The sequence below is a fragment of the Kogia breviceps genome, chromosome 12, assembly GCF_026419965.1.
Source record: "Kogia breviceps isolate mKogBre1 chromosome 12, mKogBre1 haplotype 1, whole genome shotgun sequence".
Taxonomy (NCBI): domain Eukaryota; kingdom Metazoa; phylum Chordata; class Mammalia; order Artiodactyla; family Physeteridae; genus Kogia; species Kogia breviceps.
This window is the reverse complement of record NC_081321.1, coordinates 29,132,486-29,141,726: the sequence shown is the minus strand read 5'-3', so window position 1 is coordinate 29,141,726 and position 9,241 is coordinate 29,132,486. Positions and strand designations below refer to the sequence as shown.

The following is a 9,241-nucleotide window of genomic DNA, read 5'->3' as shown; positions in this document are numbered from 1 at the left end:
GACAATTGTGAATAGCAGAGACATAATAAGGAAAGGTAAACATTCATAGTTAACTTCTAACTTCAAGTGTGTTATGGATTTCCCACGTTTAATAGGATAGTAAGCACAGCAGCAACCACCATTTGTGAACATTCACTGTAGACCGTGTGTATCTTTCTGACTTTTTGTGTAGGATTGCAGGAAAAAGGCCTGTGCTGCGGCCACAGTGGGCGGGGCCCTCAGGCCGGGCCGCCCCTCCAGGACCCCCGACGGGGCCCTGAGCTCCTGGCGGCTCCTCCCCCGGCGCCCCGCTCCCTCCCAGGAGGCCTCGGGGCAGAACGGCCCCACCCACTGCGCCCGGAACGGAGCCCGCGTTTCCTCAGAGCTGGAGCTCCCGGCTCGGGGTCTCTTCCCTCCGCCGTCACGGAGCTGCCCCGGAGCCCGAGGGGAGGGCGGCCTCACTGACGCTGCCGGCTGCGGAGGGGCCCCGGCGGCCGAAGCCGCGACAGTCGTGGGGACGGCGGGCCGGGTAAGTGGGTCCGGTGCCCGGGCGGCCGCGCAAGAGCAGCTTCTGAGGGGAAGGGTTTCGCGGCCACCCGCCGCTGCTGTGCAGAACGAGCGGCCTCGGGGTCTGGTCCCGGGGAACTTCGGCCCCTCCTCTCGGCCCTGCCCTCGGCCTGGCTCGCGGGGCCCGGGGGGCGTGGGGAGAGGGCGGCTGAACGTCCTGAGGGGACACGGGGCGAGGGAGGCGCAGGGTCCGGCCGCAGCGTCAGCGACCCTCCTCCCGACGGCGGGGAAAGCGGCGAAAGTTCCTCCCGAGGCTCCCAGGCCTCTTGTTCAGCCGAGGCCCTGTGCGCCCCTTCCTCCCTGAGCTAAAGCACCGGGGGGGGGAGGGGACAGGGCGGGGGGCTGGCGCAGTTGATGGGGGACGTGAAAAGGTGATTGTCAGCTAAGGAGAACCTGCTCTCCCAGGTTCTACAGGAATGCAGGGCTTTCCTTATGCGAAGATGCCGGAGTCAGGCTCACGAATTCCTTCCTTTGATATGCACCTCAGCTCTCTGGGGCCTGCATTCTGTAATTGCATATCCTGAGTTCCTCAGGGCCTGCCCGCTCACATTGGAGAGGATGACTGTGGCATCTTTTGTTTACTGAGGTGGCAAGAAATATTCCATTTCTCACAGGCTTGAGGGGCAGACAGTGAAGAAGCGTCGGAGAGTCTCACTTGGCATGTACTTTGGTTTACATATAGATAATAGTTATACTTACTTAACTGTGCTAATAGAGGCTCTGGAGTACAATCAACTTGTACTACTGCCCTCTATGTATTAATTTCATCAATATCATAAGATAAATGCCTGTAGAATTGACTTAATCCAGTTAAATAGCATAATGATTTTTAAAGGAAACATAATAGAAATATAACAACAAAACCTTTACCACTACAGGCTGGGTCTGGAACAAGGTAAATAAATGTTCCACTGTTAAAATATTGAAAGAGTATTCAATAGAAATATCAAGAAAAATGACAAATAATAAGGGCAGCAGAATGTTGAAATGTTCTATCTTTATCATTAAAGTGGCAGAAAATCATTTATGAGCAGGCACTGGGGCAGAAGATGCCTGATTTTATATCTTTGTCATATTTGTGCAGTTGTTTCAACAAGTAACTTAAAGACACAATGGAAAAGCCAGGAGGTTTGTGCCTGAGATCATGTTGATGTGAAACCCGGGATGGCCGCCTTGTGCCAGGTGAGTTAAGTTTACCTCGCAGGTAGACCCCAGAGCTCCTGAGAAACAAGGGCTGGAATTTTTCTTCTGCGATGAATAGGAGCTGTTGAGTCCAGTTCATTGAGCAAGGAGTAGGTCTTGTCTATTACATATTTGGTTTTTGGAACGGTATCTGTGCTAATTTCAAACTCTTGTTTTATGAAAACCCCCCCTCACCTTTCCCCTGAAGCAGGCATAAGTGTGTTTTCTAAAAGCGTGACTCTGTTCTGTTTTAATTCAGTTCTTTGTAGCCATGTTTACATTCCCTCTATAAGTGATATGTTTTGATAAATTTCTTTTTCTGTGTGACCTTTTTCACTTTGAATTATCGTACCTAAATCCACTCATTATGCTGCTACTAGCCTTATGACATTGATTTCATGGCTGAGTGATATTCCATTGTACATAAGTTTCACAACTTCTGTATCCATTTTTCTCTTTCCTGGGATATGGAACGGGTACCGAAGTCGAGGTTCTTGTAAACAGAGCAGCCCTAAGCTTTGGGGTGCCTGTGTCTTGTTGATTTTTAGTCTTCCCAAGATATACGCCCATGAGTGGAAGTGCCCTATGCTCTGTAGCTCTGTTGTTTAGATGTTTTAGGAAACACCATACACTTTTGTAGAGTGTCTGCGGCAGTTTTCATCCCGCCCGTCAGCATAACAAGGTTTCCTGTTCTCCATGGCCTGTCCTGCATTTGTGGTTTTTACACTTTTTTCAGATGGCTGTTTTGACCGGGGGGGAAGTGAGACTTCTTTGTAGTGCTGATTTGCTCTCCCAGCTTGCTTGGTTGGCCAAAACCTGTGTATGCTTTTTTACCTGAATATATTCAGGAAGGAACACATACTCCCTTTTTGGCCAACTGCATCATTGTCCAAGTTCTGCCACTTTTCATGTGCTTTCAAGGAAACTCCAATCTACCTCTTGAAATCTGTTTCCTGCAATTCTGCCTTGCTTTCAAATCCTCTTCGTTGCCTTAACTCAATGTATTTTTGGATGGTAGTTGTCATTTATCACTGTGCAGGTTTGTGAGTTGCAGTGCCCCTGAGCTCCATGTTTCAACTGCCCTTTTTGTGAGCTGGCCCAGAAAACCACAGCATCGCCTCAGGCCCTATCCTGGTTTCGGGGCGTCAGGCTGAGCCTTTGGTGAATTCTTCTTCGTGATGGGAAATGAGAGTAACATGTGCCCGACCAAACACCTCCAGCGAGTCTCTCATTCGTTCCCCCTTTTCCCGTTCATCCTCGGCACATATTGCAAACTGTTCGAAACAGGAGGTTAAAGGTGCTGATTCTCCAAGTGGGGAGATTGTTAGTAAAGCGGCTGGAATGGTGAACCCGAGCACCAGGAGATGAAAAATGAGGTGCGCTGTCGAAACCTTTCATGATCACACGGTGTATCATCCTCTGGGCTTCCCATGCATCTTTTAGCTGTAGGAAGGTTGTGTTGCACCTGGAGAGTTGGGACCCATGGAATGGGTAGCACACAGTATTACTTTAAAGGGTCTGCATTTGCTCACTCAACCTCACCATTCCTCTCAGTCCCAAGAGTGTTCAACCTTATGTCTCATCCTGCTGTGTGTCTAGGTGTGTTCAATCCATGTTGCATCATAGCCCCTGAGCAAAAGTTATAAGGGTTTTTATGTCTGTCACTGTCTTTTTCTACTATTGTTATATTGGTTACAGCTGATTTTCAACGCTGTTTGTTGCTGTTCTACATCCACTTGATTCACGTAGAAACAGACATCAATAAATTCTTTTTCAGATTCTTAACAGTCGTATAGAATTTTTTCTGGTGACTTGAGTGTGCAGAGTGCAGTTCTTTGAGGTTCCGTGTAGGCCTCGTCTATTATCAATTTGGTATTTGGAACGGTATCTTTGCTAATTTCAACCTCCTGGATAATGCCTCACCCCTCCCCACCTTTCCCCTTTAGCAGCCTTATGTGTGTTTTCTACATATTTGACTATGTTTCTGTTTTGTAATTTGTTTCATGTGTAGCCATTGTTGATTCTACCTTTAAGTTATATCTTACAATATGTGTCTTTTTCTTTCTGACTTATGTTACCTAGAATGATCTTACGTAACTCCTCCTGAGTTGATGCAACTGGCCTTATTTCATTGATTTCCTGGCTGAGTTATATTCCACTCTACATATGTACCACATCTCTTTTATCCATTTTTTCCTTCCAGGTATATTTAGGTTTTATCCAAGTCGAGGCTCTTTTAAACAGAGAGGCGGTAAACGTTGGGGTGCCTGTATCCTGACGATTTTTGTTTTTCCCAAGATATTCGCCCATGAGTGCAAGTGCCCTATGCTCTGTAGCTCATCTGTTTAGATGTTTTAGTAAACACAGTACACTTCTTCAGTGTGCCCGTTGGCAATTTACATTTCCACTATCAGCCTCACAGGGCTCCCTTCACTCCTCGCCCTGTCCTGCATTTCTGGTGTTTACACTTTATGAGGATGGCTCTTCTGACTGATGCGAAGTGTGATACTTTTTGTAGTATTGATTTGCAATGCCCACCAGTTTGGTTGGCTAAAAAGGGTGTATGCCCTTTTCTTGAATATATTCAGGAAAAAAGCATACGCCCTTTTTGGCTAACTGCACCGTTGGCGATGTTCAGCCCCTTTTTTGTGCTTTCATGATGAGTCCTTTTTACCTCTTCAAATCCCTTTCCTGCCATTCTCCCTTGCTTACAATTCCTTTTCGGTGACTTCCCTCAAGACATTTTTCAATGATAGATATTTTCAACTCTGCAGTTTCGTGAATTTTAGTGATCCTGAGTTCCATTTTTCAACTTGTGTTTTTGGGAACTGGCCACAAAACAGTGGGATTTCCTCAAGCCGTATTCTTTTTCCATGGGCAATCTTAGCCTTTGGTCATTTCGTCTTCCTGATTGGAAATGAGAGTGACATGTGCCTGTCCGAACACCTAGGACTTTTCTCTCATTGTTTCTCATCCTTCCGCTTCATCCTCTGGACAAATTCCAAACTGTGCGCAACAGGAGGTTGAAGGTGCTGACATCCCCAAGTGGGGAGATTGTTAGGAAAGACACTGGAGGGGTGAACCCGACTCCCTGGAGATGAGGAGATGAGATGCCTTTTCCAAACTCTTCCCGATCAAATGGTGTACCACCTTCTGGGTGTCAGAGTCATGTTTTAGCTGTAGGAAGGGTCCCGTGCATGGTAAGAGAACACCAGGGATGTTTCCAAATCAGTGTCTCCCTGAACCCTAAACTGGGGAATTTTACGCTATGGCTACACGTATGTTCATTAAGGGCCTTGGGCAGTAGGCAGAGTCCGAACTTAAGATGATTAAAGTCTTCAGGGTCAGAAGCGCTGACCATCGGCCTCCCTTAGGGTACATTGTGTCTGTCATTGATAGATGATGTCAATAAAAATATCTATTCGTTTTCAGATTATTTCCGCTTCTAGGTTATTACAAAATATTGAGTGTAGTTCCCTGTGCTGTACAGTAGTTCTGTGTTGATGATCTATTTTATACATAGCAGTGTGTACGTGTTAATCCCAAACTGTTCATTTATTCCTCCCTGCACCTTTCCCCTTTGGTAATAATAAATTATAAGATTTTATGCTTCTCAGAAGTGGGGGAGCTGAAAGAGAGGTATCATTTTCAATGGAAAAGCATTCAAAACTATATTGAAGCTTCAGCCAAGATTATTCGATGTACATCCTTGGAAAGAAATCACTTCATTTCTCTAATGTTGACCTGACAAATAAGACAAACCCCTTCACTGAACTTGCCTATACTAAAGTGATGGAAATATCAAATGGAAGTGTTGGAAACATCTTATTTTACCCGAGCCTTATACACGGCTCTAGGTTAATTACAGTTTGGCTCACACATCTGTTCATTGAAGTTACAATGTTCTCAATTTCTGTCACTGATCCTGCAGAGTGGGCCCCAACAAGGGTCCCCTGCCCCGTGTCATTGGAGCCAAGAGAACGAGACTGAGTTTGGTTCAGAAGCAAAGGAAACTTTAGATTCTGATCAGAGAACGGGGAGAGGTGAGAGCGTGCGCTCCCCCGAGGGCTGTGAGCGGGGCTGCTGTGTGGGGATCCCGGCAGCATCAGCGGGACGGAAGGGGCGGAGTCTCGAGGGCCGGGTTGGCTGGAGCTCAGGCTCCATGTCGCGGAGTCTGCATGGGGCCCCGCGAGCTGAGGTGTCGGCCCAGCCATTTTGCACCAGGAAATAGGTTCTGAAGTGCCGGGTGTGGGACCTCTGCATGTGGAAACCTAGGAGCAAGTGAAATTAGACAAAGCACAAAGGAATAAACGTTAGACTTTACTTTATTGCCCGGATTCTATTTTTATCTCCCAGGATTTTTTCATGGGCTCTGCCGGTGACAAACCCCTCCTCTCCTTTTGTCCCATTCCTCATTGTTGGGGCGCTGAGGGTGCAGACCCCGCTTCTGTAACTGCTTCGTGCTGAGTCGGGAGGCCTCATACCCGGGGGGAGGGGCAGAACTTCTCCCCAGCAGCCTCCAGGTGAGGTTGACTGTCCCCAGGGCTCTTCCCTCACTGCTCGTCCGCCTGAGCCCCAGCATTTGAAGTGTTATAGATTCTAATGACCTTTAAGGGTGCAGGAAAGAGATGCGCAGAGACGCTGGGGGGGCCGGTTTTACCGCGCCCACATTTGTTCGGCCACCTTAGGCAGACGGTTTCTGCCAGCCTAGATGCTCTGAGCAGTAGTCTGCGCTTTCTTCAATTAGGCCCCTGAATTAACGTACAAACAGCACCAGGTGTCAGAACCCTGCCTGCTCAACTCTCACACAGTCCAGGGCCGGTGGTGATCCAGACCCATGACGGCTACTGAGTCAACGGCCTTTTCAAGTAGCCAGGAGTGCAGCCGGTCTCATCGGCCGCCGCCGTCACCGCGGTGTCTGTAGGCGTTTCTATGGTGACAGCGTTATTTAGGGTTCCCCCGCCAAGCTTATGAGCTCCGCTCTGGGTGCAGTAAGTCCTGCAAGCAGTAGTCTGCTCTTTTGGGGCACGCTCTTGTTGTTTTCTGAGAGAAGATCCACGTCAAGTGATGGTCACACGGGTCATCATGGGGACCCGTTGCCCCCAGTTGTCCCTCTGGAGGTTGGAGTTGGAGGGCTTCCTCACTCGAGGTCAGTGTGCCCACGGAGCGACGCCTGCAACTTCAGGGCATGGTGGGTGGTTAGGATCACCGCGTGCGGTCCTTTCCCCTTAGGAGGGAGTTGGCCTTGCGGGCTGCGGATTCCAGGTTTTTAGATACCCCCAGTATCTTGGCCGGATGGGGCGGCGGGCCAAGCCCTTGGTGACCGTACTTTCTCCTACCTGGAGGGCATTCTTGCATTGTTCCATTTCAAGAGGTCCCAGTTTTTGCACTAATACTCCAAGGGCGATTCACTTTCTACCCAGAATGTAAAGGTCAAAGGGTTTAGCTAAATTAGGGAGGTCCAGGGCAAGGGTCTGAATTAACTGCTCTTTCCATTCTTGAAAGACCGCTTCTGGATTCTATTCGAACAGATCATCATCTTTTCCTTTCAATGTTTCATATAGAGGCCCAGCTATTAGACTGTAGTTAGGGATCCAGATGCAGCAAACCCCGACCTCCCTAGGAACCCTTAAGCTGTCTTCTAGGTTTAGAAGGGGTAAGGCTGCAAATGACTTCTTCCCTTTCCTGGGATGGGCTTCTCCGACCTTCTGTGAGAATGAAGCCCAGGCAGGTCACCTTAGTCTGTGATATTTGAGCCTTTGTCTTGGACCCCTTCTATCCTTTATTGGCTAGGTAGTTCAGAGGCCTCCTTAGTAGGGCTGGGGATCAGAATGTCGTCTGCATATTGAAGGAGGGTTCCCTTCTCCAGAGGTAGATCTTTGAGGTTTTAGTTAAGTTTCCCCAAAGGTGGTGCGGGAAGTTTTGAACCCTTGGGGGAGGACGGCCCAGCAGTACTGTCTTCCTTGTATGTTGAGTCCTGCCAGTCACAAGCCAAAATTTCTGTGACCTCTGGGACTAATGGAATACAGAAGAAAGCATCATGTAAGTCTCATATAGAATACTATGTCCTGGGGGATGGTACAATGACCAGCAGGGTGTAGGAATTAGGAACTATTGGATGCATATCCTCAGTGGCTTCACTGACTGTCCCGACATCTTTACCAGTTCCCCAGTAGCCCACGGGGCTCTCGTGGTCAGGCCCCTCGCAGGATATACAGCTCACCTGGGCAGGTACCCAGCAGCCCACGGGGCTCTCGTGGTCAGGCCCCTCCCAGGGTATGGAGCTCACCTGGGCAGGTACCCAGCAGCCCACGGGGCTCTCGTGGTCAGGCCCCTCCCAGGATATGGAGCTCACCTGTGCAGCTACCCAGCAGCCCACGGGGCTCTCGTGGTCAGGCCCCTCCTTGGATACGGAACACCCTTGTGCAGGTACCACGGCAGGGCTGGGCACACAGGAACCGTGCGCATAGCCCTCATTGCAGAGCACCCCCATCTCACCTGTCCCTCAGAGCTGACACAGAGCACCTCAGAGCAGGACTTGAACTAACAAACAGCAGCTCCGACAGGTCTGTGACCCTGGGCTTCACTCTGTGTGGCCTCCCTCCGCCTGGTCTTCCAGAGACTTCCACTGCAGCCGGGGCACCAGGTCTCTGTCTCCACCCACCACCCCTCCTCTCCCTGACTCCTGGGTTCCTCTTATTAGGAGAGGGTCTTCTTGAAGTTGTCTCCCACTCATGGGCCAGATAAAATGGTTAGAAAACAAGCCAGGGCTGCAGCCCCTTGTCTATCCTGACCCTCAGGACCTACACGTGTTCCTTGGAACTGACCGGTGCAGCAAGGTCCATTTTATGCAACTGTGAGCCCCTGAGGGGCGAGGAGTGGCTGACCTGGGCAGTCTGACCCGGCCGGCCAGTCCTCCGCAGGTGTGCCTGGGCTGAGGTCAATACAAACACCGCTCCAGGCAGCAAGAGCCCCTGCAGCTGTGCCTGACGCCATATTCTCTGCCCCATCGGCAGTCTCGGGGCTGGGCTGGTGGGAGGGAGTAGGGCCCACGGCTCTGTGCGTGGCCCGGTGCGAGTGGGGCTCTGGTGGACTTTCTGCAGGAGTTGCCGCGCTGCCACCTGCTAAAGAAGAGGATGTGTCACCCATACCTGCCGCTGGAATTTCTCCCCGGGCAGAGGTGAGGACGGAGAAAAGCGGTGGGGGCCGGGACAGGAGGGGTACATTGGGCAGGGAGATGGAAAGCTTCCAGAAGAGCGCCCGGGGCCAGGACCATGCTGGCTGGCCTGCAGGCCCCAAGTCGGCCTCCGTGCTGGTGTGGCTCCGTGGCCCTTCCTCTAGGCTTTCAAGTCCTTGCACACATTCAGGTATTTTAGCTGGGAAGGGTGGGAACAGTTCAGCAGCAGCTGGCCTGGGGGTCAGCTCATGTTTACTCAGGGACGCCTTGACATGGTCCCCCAGCTTTGCAATGAGGACGTTCCTTGCGGGGGGGCTGCTGGCTGCATGAGAGATG

The 9,241-nt window shown here is 50.3% G+C and overlaps 1 long non-coding RNA gene across 1 annotated transcript; it reads left to right on the top strand.

The window, feature by feature from the left end:
* Positions 1 to 347: 347 nt before the first annotated feature.
* On the top strand, positions 348 to 8,889 carry LOC136792351 (uncharacterized). The gene is made up of 3 exons (XR_010836003.1): positions 348 to 508; positions 1,631 to 1,728; positions 8,832 to 8,889. It is a non-coding gene; the product is annotated as an uncharacterized lncRNA (long non-coding RNA).
* The last annotated feature ends 352 nt before the right edge of the window (positions 8,890 to 9,241 follow it).